Raw genomic sequence first — 18,136 nt, 5'->3', positions numbered from 1 at the left:
TGCTTGTGATGGGTCTGTTAAGATTTTCTATTTCTTCCTGGTCCAGTTTTGGAAAGTTGTACTTTTCTAAGAATTTGTCCATTTCTTCCACGTTGTCCATTTTATTGGCATATAATTGCTTATAGTAGTCTCATATGATCCTTTGTATTTCTGTGTTGTCTCTTGTGATCTCTCCATTTTCATTTCTAATTTTATGATTTGATTTTTCTCCCTTTGTTTCTTGATGAGTCTGGCTAATGGTTTGTCAATTTTATTTATCCTTTCAAAGAACCAACTTTTGGCTTTGTTGATTTTTGCTATGGTCTCTTTTGTTTCTTTTGCATTTATTTCTGCCCTAATTTTTAAGATGTCTTTCCTTCTACTAACCCTGGGGTTCTTCATTTCTTCCTTTTCTAGTTGCTTTAGGTGTAGAGTTAGGTTATTTATTTGACTTTTTTTCTTGTTTCTTTAGGTATGCCTGTATTGCTATGAACATTCCCCTTAGGACTTATTTTACAGTATCCCATAGGTTTTGCGTTGTTGTGTTTCCATTTTCATTCATTTCTATGCAAATTCTGGTTACTTTTTTTAATTTCTTCTGTGATTTGTTGGTTATTCAGCAGCGTGTTGTTCAGCCTGCATATGTTTGAATTTTTAATAGCTTTTCTCCTGTAATTGAGAGCTAATCTTACTGCATTGTGGTCAGAAAAGATGCTTGGAATGATTTCTATTTTTTTGAATTTACCAAGGCTAGATTTATGGCCCAGGATATGGTCTATCCTGGAGAAGGTTCCGTGTGTGCTTGAGAAAAAGGTGAAATTCATTGTTTTGGGGTGAAATGTCCGATAGATATCAATTAGGTCTAACTGGTCTATTGTATCATTTAAAGTTTGTGTTTCCTTGTAAATTTTCTGTTTAGTTGATCTATCCATAGATGTGAGTGGGGTATTAAAGTCTCCCACTATTATTGTATTATTGTTAATTTCCCCTTTCATACTTGTTAGCATTTGTCTTACATATTCGGGTGTTCCTATGTTGGGTGCATATACATTTATAATTGTTATATCTTCTTCTTGGATTGATCCTTTGATCATTATGTAGTGACCTTCTTTGTCTTTTATTCACAGCCTTTGTTTTAAAGTCTATTTTATCTGATATGAGTATTGCTACTCCTGCTTTCTTTTGGTCTCTATTTGCATGGAAAATTTTTATCTAGCCCTTCGCTTTCAGTCTGTATGTGTCTCCTGTTTTGAGGTGGGTCTCTTGTAGACAACATATATAGGGGTCTTGTTTTTGTATCCATTCAGCCAGCCTTTGTCTTTTATTTGGAGCATTCAACCCATTTACATTTAAGGTAATTATTGATAAGTATGATCCCATTATAGCATATTCAAAAGCAGAGGCATTACTTTGCCAACAAAGGTCCGTCTAGTCAAGGCTATGGTTTTTCCTGTGGTCATGTATGGATGTGAGAGTTGGACTGTGAAGGCTGAGCGCTGAAGAATTGATGCTTTTGAACTGTGGTATTGGAGAAGACTCTTGAGAGTCCCTTGGACTGCAAGGAGATCCAACCAGTCCATTCTGAAGGAGATCAGCCCTGGGATGTCTTTGGAAGGAATGATGCTAAAGCTGAAACTCCAGTACTTTGGCCACCTCATGGGAAGAGTTGACTCATTGGAAAAGACTCTGATGCTGAGAGGGATTGGGGGCAGGAGGAGAAGGGGACGACAGAGGATGCGATGGCTGGATGGCATCACTGACTCAATGGACGTGAGTCTGGGTGAACTCTGGGAGTTGGTAATGGACAAGGAGACCTGGCGTGCTGCGATTCATGGGGTCGCAAAGAGTCGGACACGACTGAGCGATTGATCTGATCTGATGATCCCATTGCCATTTATTTTATTGTTTTGGGTTCGAATTTATACACCGTTTTTGTGTTTCCTGTCTAGAGAATATCCTTTAGTATTTGTTGGAAAGCTGGTTTGGTGGTGTTGAATTCTCTCAGCTTTTGCTTGTCTGTAAAGCTTTTGATTTCTCCTTCATAGTTGAATGAGATCCTTGCTGGGTACAGTAATCTGGGCTGTAGCTTATTTTCTTTCATCACTTTAAGTATGTCTTGCCATTCCCTCCTGGCTTGAAGAGTTTCTATTGAAAGATCAGCTGTTATCCTTATGGGAATTCCCTTGTGTGGTATTTGTTGTTTTTCCTTCGTGCTTTTAATATTTGTTCTTTGTGTTTGATCTTTGTTAATTTGATTAATATGTGTCTTGGGGTGTTTCGCCTTCGGTTTATCCTGTTTGGGACTCTCTGGGTTTCTTGAACTTGGGTGATTATTTCCTTCCCCATTTTAGGGAAGTTTTCAACAATTATCTCCTCAAGTATTTTCTCATGGTCTTTGTTTTTGTCTTCTTCTTCTGGGACTCCTATGATTCGAATGTTGTAGCGTTTAATATTGTCCTGGAGGTCTCTGAGATTGTCCTCATTTCTTTTAATTCGTTTTTCTTTTTTTCCTCTCTGATTCAGTTATTTCTACCATTCTATCTTCTAATTCACTAATCCTATCTTCTGCCTCCATTATTCTACTATTTGTTGCCTCCAGAGTGTTTTTTATCTCATTTATTGAAAAAACTCTTAAAGAAATGGGAATACCAGACCACCATTTCTGTATCCTGAGAAACATGTACACATAACAAGAAGCAATAGTTAGAACTTGAAATGGAACAATAAATTGGTTCAAAATTGTGAAAGGAGTATGTCAAGGCTGTATATTGTTACCCTGCTTATTTGACTTATATGCAGAATGCACTATGAAAAATGCTGGGCTGGATGAAGCTCAAGCTGGAATCAAGATTTTTGGGAGATATATCAATAATCTCAGATATGCAGATGACATCACCCTAATGGCAGAAAGTGAAGATGAACTAAAGAGCCTCTTGATGAAGGTGAAAGGAGAGTGAAAAAGCTAGCTTAATACTCAACATTCAAAAAACTAAGACCGTGACATCCAGTCCCATCACTTCATGGTAAATAGATGGGGAAATAGTGGAAACAGTGTCAGACTTTATTTTTTGGGGCTCCAAAATCACTGCAGATGGTGATTGCAGCCATGAAATTAGACACTTACTCCTTGAAAGGAAAGTTATGACCAATCTAGATAGCATATTAAAAAGCAGAGACATTACTTTGCCAACAAAGGTCTGTCTAATCAAGGCTATGGTTTTTTCCCCATCTATGATGGAATCATCATTTTCAACTAATAAAATTGAATTTTATGTACTGAATTGGCCAACTCTTTTCTAAACATCTTGCATTTAAGTCCTGGACGATATTTCAATTTTCTTGTAAGAGTCCAAAATGTGATTCTCTTAATTTGTCTTTTAGCAAACACAATTTCATTCTAGTCTTTTTTTTTTTCATTCTATTCTTAAACATCAGAGGAAGAATTGCATGACTGAAAAATTGTGGTTCAGCAAAGTATGCTGATTATTAGATATCAATCAGCAGATTATTATTTTTTATTCTTTGAACCAATTGTGTCATTCCTGTGTTACCTTCATTTAGTACAAACTTGTTTTGAAGTCATGTAAGTGAATTCCACAGTGATGATTTATGATGTTTCTTTGACTTGTTCTGGGCATAGAACTGATAGAAAAGGTAATAGTTTGTTATATACAGTGGAATATTTTAACTTATCCTCATTTAATTGACTTTTCTGTGTTATTTTTATGATTGGAAATATAGGCTGTGAATGAGTGAGTATAAGAAAGGATGAATTCAACTGAACAATATTTGGAGGAATTTGGTTTGTACTTTAAAGAAAAAGCAATATCAGTTAATTCAAAGAGGGACATAGCTTTCTAAGAAAATGTAAGGGAAAATATATCACTGCAAGAGAACTGCAAAGTTGATGATACAAGGAAAAAAATATTGTCATGAGTTTTATTTGGAGTTGAGCTGAAGGCTAAGGTTGGTATGATTATATACCAAGAAGTGACATGTAAGGATGATTTAACAAGGTGAAATAGAAGAAGGGTTGATTATATGAGAGATAGTGAGTTGATAGGCTTTTAAAATTGTATATGCAGAAATAGTAAAATGCCACATTTGTACATTTCTTCACATTTCCACATAATTTAAAAACTGAATGCAGTCAGGAGATTAGTCAGGGAAACATTAAGGATTATTCTCCTCATTTTAAATGAGGAAACAGTGAGTTTCATAGAGATTGGGACTTCCAGAACCCACTGCCTGAATTGTCAGAACTGAAATTAAAACCCTAGACTTTAAGGACTAATGCAATATTCTTTCCATCACATCCAACTGCCTCCTTGAAACAGTAAGTCTCTTGCCCTTGTCTTCAAATTATAGCGTCAGTGGGAGTCTGGACTCCTAGTCATTTTATAATTTCTAGTGTGTGGAATAAGGTAGGAGCTGATATGAAGAAAATCAAGGAAACTAATGGCCAGTTTTCTCAGCATGGCATACTGTAAACAATTTCTTAAAGTAGATAAATGTACATAGTTTATACTCTTACTGAAAACTGTAAGAAAGAAAGAAAATAGCAAGCTTTTACAGCCTTAGCAATTTTTATTCCTTTCTACTTCTCTGCCTCATATGTCATCTTAGCTTGGAAATCAATAAAAAGGATTCTCTTTTAAATCCATTTATGTTCAGATTCAACTCTGAATTCAACAAGTGCTTCAAAAAGACAAACTAACCTAGTTTTCTAGACCCCATGAATTTGCTCTGCTGGATATAGATGCCATTTTAGATTCGTGTATGTCCCAAAGCTTATTTCTGAACATAGTTTCTCTTTTAATACAATCTCCATCTTTCTTCTCTTATCCTTGCTGACATTTCATTTCAATCAGGGTTGAGACCTCATCTTCAATCTTTTAGAATCAACTTTTGATGGATCTAGGTGGTTTGTTAACAGCAGCAGCACCTATTAAGAACAGCAGTGTCTGTCAGTCTTTGATTTTTCCCTACAGGTCATTGTTTATCTTATTCCTGTCTATTTTACAGACTTCAGTAAATTTTAGAAATATATTTAAAAGCCAATTTACCAGTTTGAAAAGTAATAGTTTTCCTTTGTTGTTGTTGTTTTGTTATATTCAAGGACACAGTTATATTTTGATGAAAGTTTTCCTGATTTATTATCTTCTAACATCATCAGCAAATGAAGAAGAATATTCCCAGTGTGTAACCAATACACTGGAACTGTGTTAAAATTTTTAGAAGATACATTATTCTTTTTAAGTCCAATAATGAAATTTTTGATGAACAAGTACTTCTTTAGTACCTGTTTTTAAGAGAATTATGTTGAACCAAGTTCAATATTGTGTGCTGTCTATGACAATATGGAGTAGATGAATTAATAAATTATAGAATTTTCTCCAGAAATGTATTAACTGAAGCTGTCATTTAATGACATAATGCTATTTTTTTGTGTTTTTAGAAGAAATAAAATCATTAATCTCAAGAATTTAAGAATAAATTCCAGGGCCATTTTTCTATGGAAAATTAGTATACAAGAAAAAGATATAACCTTATAGTAAGTGTGAGACTAGTTAAACATGAAGAATATATCATAGATTAAAAAACCATAAGTGATGAACATGGCCTGGGGCTCATGAGTGTTTGCTTGGAAATTATAATTTAAAAGAGGATAAGAATACTAAAAAGGGAAAGTTTACAGAGTTTTTGTTGATGGTAGTGGAAGAGTATATTTTTTGGGGTGGTAAAGTGACAAAACTGACTGGATTAGAGCAGATGGCATATCCTGAGTCATAATTCCAAAGAATACTCAGAGGTTTGTGGAATCTGATTAATGTGAAGGATGAGCAAGTATGACTTGATCATTAGCCAACATAGAACCTGAATTTTTGCTATTTTTAATATAATCGCTAAGCACTGAAATCCAGAAAAATACCGTAGCATCCAGAATAGGGAACTGAAAATTGTGAAATGGAACAAAATAAAATAATCAGAATTAGAGCTTTATATTTTAGATTTTTTTTGCATCTACCTTTATAAACATATAATACAATTTGCTAAGAAATGTTCACAGCTTTGAATCAGCACAGCAGACAATTTAAAAATATTAATGATAAACAAGGAAATAATTCAATTTCAAATAATATAAAGAAAACTTTATTCACATGTAAGATTATTTCAAAGAGCTTAAGTAAAGTCCACATTATTATAACCACATTATTGCATATGGGCTTCCTTGGTAGCTCAGCTGGTAAAGAATCCACCTGCAATGGAGACCTGTAGGAGACCCTGGTTTGATTCCTGGGTCAGGAAGTTGCCAGGGAGAAGTGATAGGCTACACACACCAGTATTTTTGAGTTTCCCTGGTGGCTCTGGGAAAGAATCTGCCTGCAATGAGGGAGACCTGGGTTCTATTCCTGGTTGGGAAGATCACCTGGAGGAGGGCACGGCAACCCACTCCAATATTTTTGGTTGGAGAATCTCCATGGACAGAGGAGCCTGAAAAGCTAAAGTCCATTGGCGTCTCAAAGAATGGGACATAATTTGCATATTATGAAATAATATAATAATTTGCATATTGGAGTCTCAAAGAATGATAAATGATTCGCATATTATGAAATTATGCAAATACATAAATGTCATTAAAAAGAGATTAATGCTCAAATCCTATACTATTAATAATGTATCAGCTGGAAAAAAGAAATAATCCTTTTTTAAGGCAGAACATGGCAAATAGGAAAAATATTTCCATTTACCTAACTAAACATATACTACTATGTTTAAAAACTTTTTGGTTTGTAATTCAATTCTGAAAACAGTGAAAATAAAATTTTTAGAATATTTAAACTGAATTTGAAATATCATATGACTTCCTATATTTTTGTAATAAACTTGTAAAAATTAAAGTTAGAAAACAACCAATAGCCATTCATAATAGGAATAAATAGAAAGAACAATGAAAGGAGAACTCACCTTCATTTCTTAGTATGCACATAAAAATATAGCACTATGAGAAGTTGAAGCAGAAAATGAATTAATGAAGGAAACAGGGTTCAAATATTCTACACATCAATTAAAAATTTTATATATTAAAATTATGGTTTATCAAGTCAGAAGGGAAAATTAATTACTATTTAACTATTTTACTGATACAATATGCTAGTGCTTTGAACTTTATACTGAAAAAAATAGTACTTCCCATACTACTTGACTAAGCAAATTTCAAATAATTAAAAATTCTAAACTTTAAACTTGAAACAACTAAAAAAAAAGAAGTAAAAAAATATCTGTATACTATTGGAGTGAAGAACATATTCTTTACAAATTAGATATAGAAAGAAATATACTAATATTTTCTTGATTCTTTTATATAGTATATATCTATGATTTGAAACTTTTAACATGAAGATTGTCAAAATATATCAGACATCAATTTTGCAGTAAACACATATTTTATGAAATGCATAGAAATATGAATATATAGAATTCATAAATCTTCTACAAACCAATATAGTAATAATAATAGTTGTAATAATGATGATGAATTGTAATAGATTTCCAAAGGGTGATTTGCTAATATCTTTTTAAAGTTTTCTTTGACTTTATTTTGAATTGGAGCATAATTTCTTTATAATGTTGCATTGGTTTCTGCCATACACCAACATAAATTAGACATAAGTACACATATTCCCTCCCACTTGAGCCTCCTTCCTCTTCCAGCTTCTCCTTTCTACCTCTCTAGGTCATCACAGAGCACCAAGCTGAGCTCCCTGTGCTATATAGCAGGTTCCCATTAACTATATATTATACACATGTGTATATATGTCAATGCTGCTCTCTCAGTTTGTCCCACTCTCTCCTTCCAGCACTGCAAAACTTTGTTCTCTGTGTTTGCATCTACATTCCTGCCCTGAAAATAGGCTCATCAGTACCATTTTTTCTAGATTCTACATATATGAATTAATATATGCCATTTGTATTTGTCTTTCTGACTTTCTTCACTATGTATGACAAGCTCTAGCTTTATCCACCTCACTTCAACTGACTCAAATGTATCCTTTTTATGGCTGAGTACTAGTCCATTGTATACATGTACCACATCTTCTTTATTCATCTGCAAATGGACATCTCAGTGGTAAAACACACCCTTACCATGCATGAGGTCCTGTATTCAATCTCCAGCATCCCCAGCTGGAACTTAACTTCTTGGGCTTCCCTGGTGGTTCAAACAGTAAAGAATCTTCTTGCAATGCAGGAGATCCAGGTTTGATCCTTGGGTTGAAAAGACGCCCTGGAAAAGGAAATGGCAACCCACTCCAGTATTCTTGCCTGGAAAATCCCATGGACAAAGGAGCCTGACAGTCTACAGTTCATAGGGTTGTAAACAGTTGGAAATAACTGAACAACTAACACTTTCACTTATTTTACCACATCTTCTTTATCCATTCATCTGCAGATGGACATCTAGATTGCTTCCATGTCCTGGCTATTGTAAACAGGGCTGTAGTGAACATTGGGATTCAAGTATCAATTTGAATTATGATTTTCTCAGGTCTTATGGCCAGTAGTGGAATTGCTGGGTCCTCATGGCATCTGGTCCCATCACTTCATGGGAAATATATGGGGGAACAGGGGAAACAGTGTCAGACTTTATTTTTTGGGGCTCCAAAATCACTGCAGATGGTGACTGCAGCCAAGAAACTAAAAGACACTTACTCCTTGGAAGGAAAGTTATGACCAACTTAGATAGCATATTCAAAAGCAGAGACATTACTTTGCCAACAAAGGTCCGTCTAGTCAAGGCTATGGTTTTACAGTGGTCATGTGTGGATGTGAGAGTTGGACTGTGAAGAAAGCTGAGAGCCAAAGAATTGATGCTTTTGAACTGTGGTGTTAGAGAAGACTCTTGAGAGTCCCTTGGACTGAAAGGAGATCCAATCAGTCTATTCTCAAGAAGATCAACCCTGGGATTTCTTTGGAAGGAATGATGCTAAAGCTGAAACTCCAGTACTTTGGCCACCTCACGGGAAGAGTTGACTCATTGGAAAAGACTCTGATGCTGGGAGGGATTGGAGGCAGGAGGAGAAGGGAATGACAGAGGATGAGATGGCTGGATGGCATCACTGACTCGATGGATGTGAGTCTGAGTGAACTCCGGGAGTTAGTGAGGACAGGGAGGCCTGGCATGCTGCAATTCATGGGGTCGCAAAGAGTTGGATAAGACTGAGTGACTGAACTGAACTGAACTGAACTGAAGGTAGTTTTATTCCTAGATTTTAAAGAATCTCCATACTGTTCTCCATACTAGTAGTATCAATTTGCCTTCTCACTAATAGGGTAAGGAGATTCCCTTTTCTCCACATCTTTTCCAGCATTTGTCACTTGTAGATTTTTTGATGATGGCCATTCTGACTGATGTGAGGTGATACCTCATTGTAGATTTGATTTGTATTTCTCTAATAATAAATGATGTTGAGCATCTTTTCATGTATTTGTTACTCATATATATGTCTTCTTTGGATAAATGTCTGGTTAGATGTTGTGTTCAATTTTTCATTGGATTGCATGTTTTTCTGATATTGGGCTGCATGAGCTGCTTGTATATTTTGGAGGTTAATCCTTTGTTAGTTGCTTCATTGTCTTCCATTCTAAGGTTGTCTTTTCATCTTGTTTATAGTTTCCTTTTCTGTATAAACTTTTTAAGTTCAATTAGGTCTCATTTGTTTATTTCTGTTTTTATTTCTATTATTCTGGGAGGTGGTTCATAGATAAATACTATTGAAAAGAATCTCATGACATATTAAAGGGATCAATCATGCACAATGATCAACTGGAATTTATCCTAGGGTTGCAAGGATTCTTCAATATATGCAAATTAATAGATGTGATATACCATATTGAGAAATTAAAGATAAAAGTGACAATCTCAATAAATGAAGAAAAACCTGTTGAGAAAATACAATATCCATATTATGATAAAACCCCCCCAGAAAATTGGCATAGAAGGAAACTACCTCAACACAATAAAGGCAATATATGACAAAACCATAGCAAACATTATTCTCAACGATGAAACCTGAAACAATTTCCTCTAAGATCAGGAACAAGACAAGGCAGTCCAATCTCACTACTATTATTCAACATTGTTTTGGCAATCTTAGCCACAACCATAAGAGAAGAAAAAGAAATAAAAGGAATCCAGATTTGAAAAGAAAATGTAAAGCTCTCAGTTTGCAGGTTATATGATACAACGCATAGAAAACCCTAAAGATACAACCAGAAAATTAATAGAGCTGATCAATGAATTTAGTAAAGTTGCAGGATACAAAATTAATACACAGAAATCCCTTGCATTCTTATACACTAACAATGCAAAATCAGAGAAATTAAGGAAACAATGCCATTCACTATGGCAACAAAAAGAATAAAATGTCTTGGAATAAACTTACATAAGGAGACAAAAGACCAGTACGCAGAAAACTATAAGACCCTGATGAAAGAAACCAAAGACAATATAAACAGATGGAGAAATATGCCATGTTCTTAGATTGGAAAAATCAATATAGTAAAAATGACTGATTTAACCAAAGGAATCTACAGATTCAATCCAATCCCTATCAAATTTCCAATGGCATTTTTCACAGAACTAAAACAAAAATTTTACAATTTGTACAGAAACATAAAATATCTCAAGTAACTTCAAGCAATCTCGAGAAAGAAAAACGGAGCCAGAGGAGCCAACCTTCCTAACTTCAGACTATATTACAAAGCTATAGTAATCAAGACAGTATGGTACCAGCATAAAAACAGAAATACAGATCAATGGAACAAGATTGAAAGCCCAGAGATAAATGCATGCACTTATGGGCACCTTATCTTTGACAAAGGAAACAAGAAAATATAGTGGAGAAAAAACAGCCTCTTCAATAAGTGGTACTGGGAAAACTGGACAGCTACATGTTAAAGAATGAAATTAGAATACTTCCTAACACCATACACAAAAATAAACTCAAAATGAATTAAATACTTAAATGTAGGGCCAAAAACTATAAACTCTTAGAGAAAAGTATAGGCATAATTCTAATATCTTTTAATATTTAAATTGACATGCCAATTAATTTTCACTTTCACTTTTAATAGTCTTTGAAAAAAATGGACAACATATATGTTATGCATACATATATGTTATGGTTAGGGCTTCCCAAGTGGTTCAGTGATAAGGAATCTGCCTCCAATGTAGGAGCTACAGGCTTGCTCCCTGGGTTGGGAAGATCTCCTGAAGTAGGAAATGGCAACCCACTCCAACATTCTTGTCTGGGAAATCTCATGGACAGAGTCTGACATCCTATAGTCCATGAGGTAGTTCAGTTCAGTTCATTTCAGTCGCTGAGTTGTGTCTGACTCTTTGTGACCCTATGAACTATAGCACACAAGGCCTCCCTGTCCATCACCAACTCCTGGAGTCCACCCAAACTCAAGTGTCACGAATGGTGATGCTATCCAGCCATCTCATCCTCTGTCATCCCCCTCTTCTCCTGCCCTCAATATTTCCCAGCATCAGGGTCTTTTACAATGAGTCAGATCTTCGCATCAGGTGGCCAAAGTATTGGTGTTTCAGCTTCAACATCAGTCATTTCAATGAACACCCAGGATTGATCTCCTTTAGGATGGACTGGTTGGATCTCCTTGAAGTCCAAGGGACTCTCAAGAGTCTTCTCCAACACCACAGTTCAAAAGCATCAATTCTTTGGTGCTCAGCTTTCTTTGTAGGCCAACTCTCACATCCATACATGAACACTGGAAAAACAATAGCCTTGACTAGACGGCGGCTGCGACCAGCGGGCTAAGCGCAGATGGCTGCGACTAGCACGCTAAGCACAGGCGGCTGCCACCGGTGTGCTAAGTGCAGCCGAGAGGAGCCACCCCACGTCTGAGGTCAGGGGCAGAAGCCCAGAGGACTCCATGCCCAAAGGGCGGCGGCCAAGAGGAGTTACCCCACATCAGAGGTCAGGGGCAGTGGCCGAGAGTACCAGACTGCCAAAGTTCAGGAATGGCGGAGAGGAGCTACCCTGCGTCCAAGGTCGGGGGCAGTGACTAGAGGAGTTACCCCATGACCGAAGTCAAGGGCAGCGGCCGGGAGGAGCTACCCCATGTCCAAAGAGCCATGGCTTCATGGGCGCAGGAGGGCCTCGAGGAGCTATCCCACATTGAAGGTCAGGAAGGGTGGCGGTGAGGAGATACCCCTCATCCAAGGTAAGGAGCAATGGCTGCACTTTGCTGGAGCAGCCGTGAAGAGATACCCCACGCCCAGGGTAAGAGAAACCCAAGTAAGACAGTAGGTGTTGCAAGAGGGCATCAGAGGGCAAACACACTAAAACCATACTCACAGAAAAATAGTCAATCTAATCACACTAGGACCACAGCCTTGTCTAACTCAATGAAACTAAGCCATGCCCGTGGGGCAAACCAAGATGGGCAGGTCATGGTGGAGATATCTGACAGAATGTGGTCCACTGGAGAAGGGAATGGGAAACCACTTCAATATTCTTGCCTTGAGAACCCCATGAACATTATGAAAAGGCAAAATGATAGGATACTGAGGAGAAACTCCCCATGTCAGTAGGTGCCCAATATTCTACTGGAGACGAGGGGAGAAATAACTCCAGAAAGAATGAAGGGATGGAGCCAAAGCAAAAAGAATACCCAGTTGTGGATGTGACTGGTGATAGAAGCAAGGTCCAATGCTGTAAAGAGCAAGCAATATTGCATAGGAACCTGGAATGTCAGGTCCGTGAATCAAGGCAAATTGGAAGTGGTCAGACAAGAGATGGCAAGAGTGAACTTTGACATTCTAGGAATCAGTGAACTGAAATGGACTGGAATGGGTGAATTTAATTCAGATGACCATTATATCTTCTACTGTGGGCAGGAATCCCTGAGAAGAAATGGAGTGGCCATAATGGTCAACAAAAGAGTCCGAAATGCAGTACTTGGATGCAATCTCAAAAACGACAGAATGATCTCTGTTCATTTCCAAGGCAAACCATTCAATATCACAGTAATCCAAGTCTATGCCTCAACCAGTAATGCTGAAGAAGCTGAAGTTGAATGGTTCTATGAAGACCTCCAAGACCTTTTAGAACTAACACCCAAAAAAGATCAAGACAATCCCCATGGAAAAGAAATGCAAAAAAGCAAAATGGCTGTCTGGGGAGGCCTTACAAATAGCTGTGAAAAGAAGAGAAGCAAAAAGCAAAGGAGAAAAGGAAAGATATAAGCATCTGAATGCAGAGTTCCAAAGAATAGCAAGAAGAGATAAGAAAGCCTTCTTCAGCGATCAATGCAAAGAAATAGAGGAAAACAACAGAATGGGAAAGACTAGGGATCTCTTCAAGAAAATCAGAGATACCAAAGGAACATTTCATGCAAAGATGGGCTCGATAAAGGACAGAAATGGTATGGACCTAACAGAAGCAGAAGATATTAAGAAGAGATGGCAAGAATACACAGAAGAACTGTACAAAAAAGATCTTCATGACCCAGATAATTACGATGGTGCGATCACTGACCTAGAGCCAGACATCCTGGAATGTGACGTCAAGTGGGCCTTAGAAAGCATCACTATGAACAAAGCTAGTGGAGGTGATGGAATTCCAGTTGAGCTATTGCAAAGAAAGGCAAGGCCAAAAAATGCTCAAACGAATGCAAAATTGCACTCATCTCATACACTAGTAAAGTAATGCTCAGAATTCTCCAAGCCAGGCTTCAGCAATATGTGAACTGTGAACTACCTGATGTTCAAGCTGCTTTTAGAAAAGGCAGAGGAACCAGAGATCAAATTGCCAGCATCCACTGGATCATGGAAAAAGCAAGAGAGTTCCAGAAAACCATCTATTTCTGTTTTATTGATTATGCCAAAGCCTTTGACTGTGTGGATCACAATAAACTGTGGAAAATTCTGAAAGAGGTGGGAATACCAGACCACCTGACCTGCCTCTTGAGAAATTTGTATGCAGGTCAGGAAGCAACAGTTAGAATTGGACATGGAACAACAGACTGGTTCCAAATAGGAAACGGAGTACCTCAAGGCTGTATATTGTCACCCTGTTTATTTAACCTATGTGCAGAGTACATCATGAGAAACTCTGGACTGGAAGAAACACAAGCTGAAATCAAGATTGCCGGGAGAAAGATCAATAACCTCAGATATGCAGATGACACCACCCTTATGGCAGAAAGTGAAGAACTAAAGAGCCTCTTGATGAAAGTGAAAGTGGAGAGTGAAAAAGTTGGCTTAAACCTCAACATTCAGAAAATGAAGATCATGGCATCCGGTCCCATCACTTCATGGGAAATAGTGGGGAAACAGTGGAAACAGTGTCAACTTTATTTTTCTGGGCTCCAAAATCACTGCAGATGGTGACTGCAGCCATGAAATTAAAAGACGCTTACTCCTTGGGAGGAAAGTTATGACCAACTTAGATAGCATATTCAAAAGCAGAGACATTACTTTGCCAACAAAGGTTCGTCTAGTCAAGGCTATGGTTTTTCCTGTGGTCATATATGGATGTAAGAGTTGGACTGTGAAGAAGGCTGAGCGCCAAAAAATTGTTGCTTTTGAACTGTGGTGTTGGAGAGGACTCTTGAGAGTCCCTTGGACTGCAAGGAGATCCAACCAGTCCATTCTGAAGGAGATCAGCCCTGGGATTTCTTTGGAAGGAATGATGCTAAAGCTGAAACTCCAGTACTTTGGCCACCTCATGGGAAGAGTAGACTCATTGAAAAAGACTCTGATGCTGAGAGGGATTGGGGGCAGGAGGAGAAGGGGACGACAGAGGATGCGATGGCTGGATGGCATCACTGACTCGATGGACATGAGTCTGAGTGAACTCTGGGAGTTGGTGATGGACAGGAAGGCCTGGCGTGCTGCGATTCACGGGGTCCAAAGAGTTGGACACTACTGAGCGACTGATCTGATCTGACTAGATGGATCTTTGTTGGCAAAGTAATGTCTCTGCTTTTGAATATGCTATCTAGGTTGGTCATAACTTTCCTTCCAAGGAGTAAGCGTCTTTTAATTTCATGGCTGCAACCACAATCTGCAGTGATCTTGGGGCCCCCCCAAATAAAGTCAGCCACTGTTTCCACTGTTTCCCCATCTATTTGCCATGAAGTGATGGGACCGGATGCCATGATCTTCATTTTCTGAATGTTGAGCTTTATGCCAACTTTTTTTCACTGTCTTCTTTCACTTTCATCAAAAAGCTCTTTAGTTCTTCTTCACTTTCTGCCATAAGGGTGATGTCATCTGCATATCTGAGGTTCTTGATATTTCTCTCGGCAATCTTGATTTTAGTTTGTGTTTCTTCCAGCCCAGTGTTTCTCATGATGTACTCTGCATATAAGTTAAATGAGCAGGATGACAATGTACAGCCTTGACATACTCCTTTTCCTATTTGGAACCAGTCTGTTGTTCCATGTCCAGTTGTAACTGTTGCTTCCTGACCTGCATACAGGTTTCTCTAGAGGCAGGTCAGGTGGTCTGATATTCCCATCTTTTGAAAAATTTTCCACAGTTTATTGTAATCCACACAGTCAAAGGCCTTGGCATAATCAATAAACAGAAATAGATGGTTCTGTAACTGAGGTAGCAGAGTCAAACATGACTGAGTGAGTGAGTATGCATGCATATGCTATGATTATATATATAGTTGTAAATATATGTTTATATTCTTGAATACTTGTCAAGGAACCAAATGTACATTACTAGTGAAATAGTTAAATAATGAAGGATAGTAATGGTAGGAATAGCATATCTATCTATCTATCTATCTATCTATATCCAGCACACGCTATTCTGTTAATTGTAAAAGCAAGTCACAAAATAAATTTATATTATGAGTCATTGTTAAATCCTTCTTAACTAATGATGCAAATAAAAAGTATGAGATGATTCTTTCACTGCTATTCTATATACATATGAGTATATTATATATGAAATTGGGATTGTGTTAGAAATACTTACATATATATATATACATATATACTATGTATACATAGTATACAATTCATATTTGTTTTATTTTCCAATATCTCTAAATCTGATTTTTAGTTGTTGATAGATGTTTCCAGAAAGAATTGTAAGATCGAATAAAATAAATTATTTAAATGCTGCCAAATAGGAACAAAGAATATATCATTTTACTACATCACTCCAAGCTATCAAGTAATTTCAGGAAGTATCAGGTGAATCAAGTTGAACTCTCTTGTTCTATGTACACACTGTCCCAGAACATTCCTCAGATTTCTTATCAGATTGTGGCAAATCAAAAATGAACATAGTGCTTCTTCAGTGAAGAACTTTACGTTCTTTATCCTACTCTTAACAATAACATGCTTTTTTTTTTTTCAGTCAGATGGAAGGATTACTGTGAAGAGAGAGGAATGATAGAGAGCTTCCAAAAAAATCGTTATTGTCCCAATCACATTTTTTCCTAGAGAAAAATGATGTCTTTACTTATTTTTGGCAGATAGTCAACATTATCCACCAACTTTGGTGACTGTCAGTGCAGCAGGGCGGCAGATGGATTGGATGCTGGGGATCATTTAATAGACACGAGTTCAGGGAGAATAGGCAGCTGCTCTGAGACATACCCACACCAGGTGAGGACGTCAGTGGAGAGAACAATGACTTCATGGGTCTTCCTTCTTGGCAAAAACTGTTATTTGGCATGGAAGGGACAATTTCAATATGCTGATTGATGACTGACTGTACCATAGAAACACATACATATTACAGAGGAAAGTTTTTTTCAATGGATTTCCAATGCATTAATACAAATTTCTCAATGGACACATTTGTTCAAAAAAATTTGATCTCTTAGATTTGTACTGGAAACTCTAAGGTATCATCTTTGGGATCAGTGTGACAACATGAGGGTGCAGATGATTTTTTTTTAATCATAACTGTTTAATCCCTCTTAATTTCCTATTTATGGTGCAGAGTTTGAACATATGAAAATGCAGATAAAATTTATCATTTCTTTTGTGTGATCAATTCCTAATTATTACTGGTTTTTAGATTATTTTTTATTATACACTGTAAACAGCTTTAGGAAAAGCATATTAAATTTAAAAAATTGTGTGTGTGTGTGTTCGTGCTCAATCTTGTCCAACTCTTTGTGACCCCATGGACTGTCACCCATGTTGTCCCTATGTCCATGGGCTTTTTCAGCCATGAATACTGGGGTGGGCTGTCATTTCCTTCTCCAGGGGATCTTCCCAGTCCAGGGATTGAACCTGGACATCTCTTGCATCTTCTGCATTGGCAGGCAGATTCTTTACCACTAGTATCATATGTCTCTACTTTGTGGAGCATTTAGAAATGGTAAAGGTACATGAAAACAAATGTACTAAAAGCTTTTGTCACAGTTAGGGCTTTCCAAAGTCAGTGCTTTAGGTCACAGTTTCAAAATATAAAAAGATCATCCAACAATAAAAGTAAGGAATTTGTGAATAAGCATTATGAAGACATTGAATTTTTAAAAATAGTGAAAATTTAACAATTCACTGCATATTAAACTGATGTGAAAAATCAAATTATTCTAACTTACAATACTATATTTTATATAAAAATTGAACTGAAAATCTTTCATCTCTACCACTCCAGTAAGATCATTCTTAGGATCACCAAACCTCAGCTTTCCAATTGACTAGTCTATTTTCAATCCTTTATTTAACTTCTTACCCAAATAAATTAGCAGAACTCATTTCTTCCTTCTGAAAAGGTAACAAAAGCAGGTAGTGTGTACAGATGACAAATTTTGAAGAAATGAGATTCAAAGAAACCAGCTTCTTCTTCTTCTTCTTCTTTTTTTTTCTTCTCTCTCTCTTTCATGGCTTTGGCCTGAGGAAGTCATGGGGCTACATGGCAGAATGATGATGTGAACAGACAAAATTTTAAAATAATTTGAACCTTTTGGCTAGAAGTACAAGTGTGGGACTTGCAGAGCAGAGAACACAGGAAAAATCTTACAGAACAGACAGGATGAAGGAAAATTTCTGGTTTCATATATGTTCCCAAACAAGCCTCAGACTGGACTCTGAGCTGTGCATATAAGGAATAAAAAGACACAGAGTAGAGGCCTTTAAAACTGAATTA

The sequence above is a fragment of the Bubalus bubalis genome, chromosome 13 (assembly GCF_019923935.1).
Source record: "Bubalus bubalis isolate 160015118507 breed Murrah chromosome 13, NDDB_SH_1, whole genome shotgun sequence".
In the NCBI taxonomy this organism is placed as follows: Eukaryota; Metazoa; Chordata; class Mammalia; order Artiodactyla; family Bovidae; genus Bubalus; species Bubalus bubalis.
The sequence above is the reverse complement of the archived record's forward strand: the minus strand, read 5'-3'. Positions refer to the sequence as shown.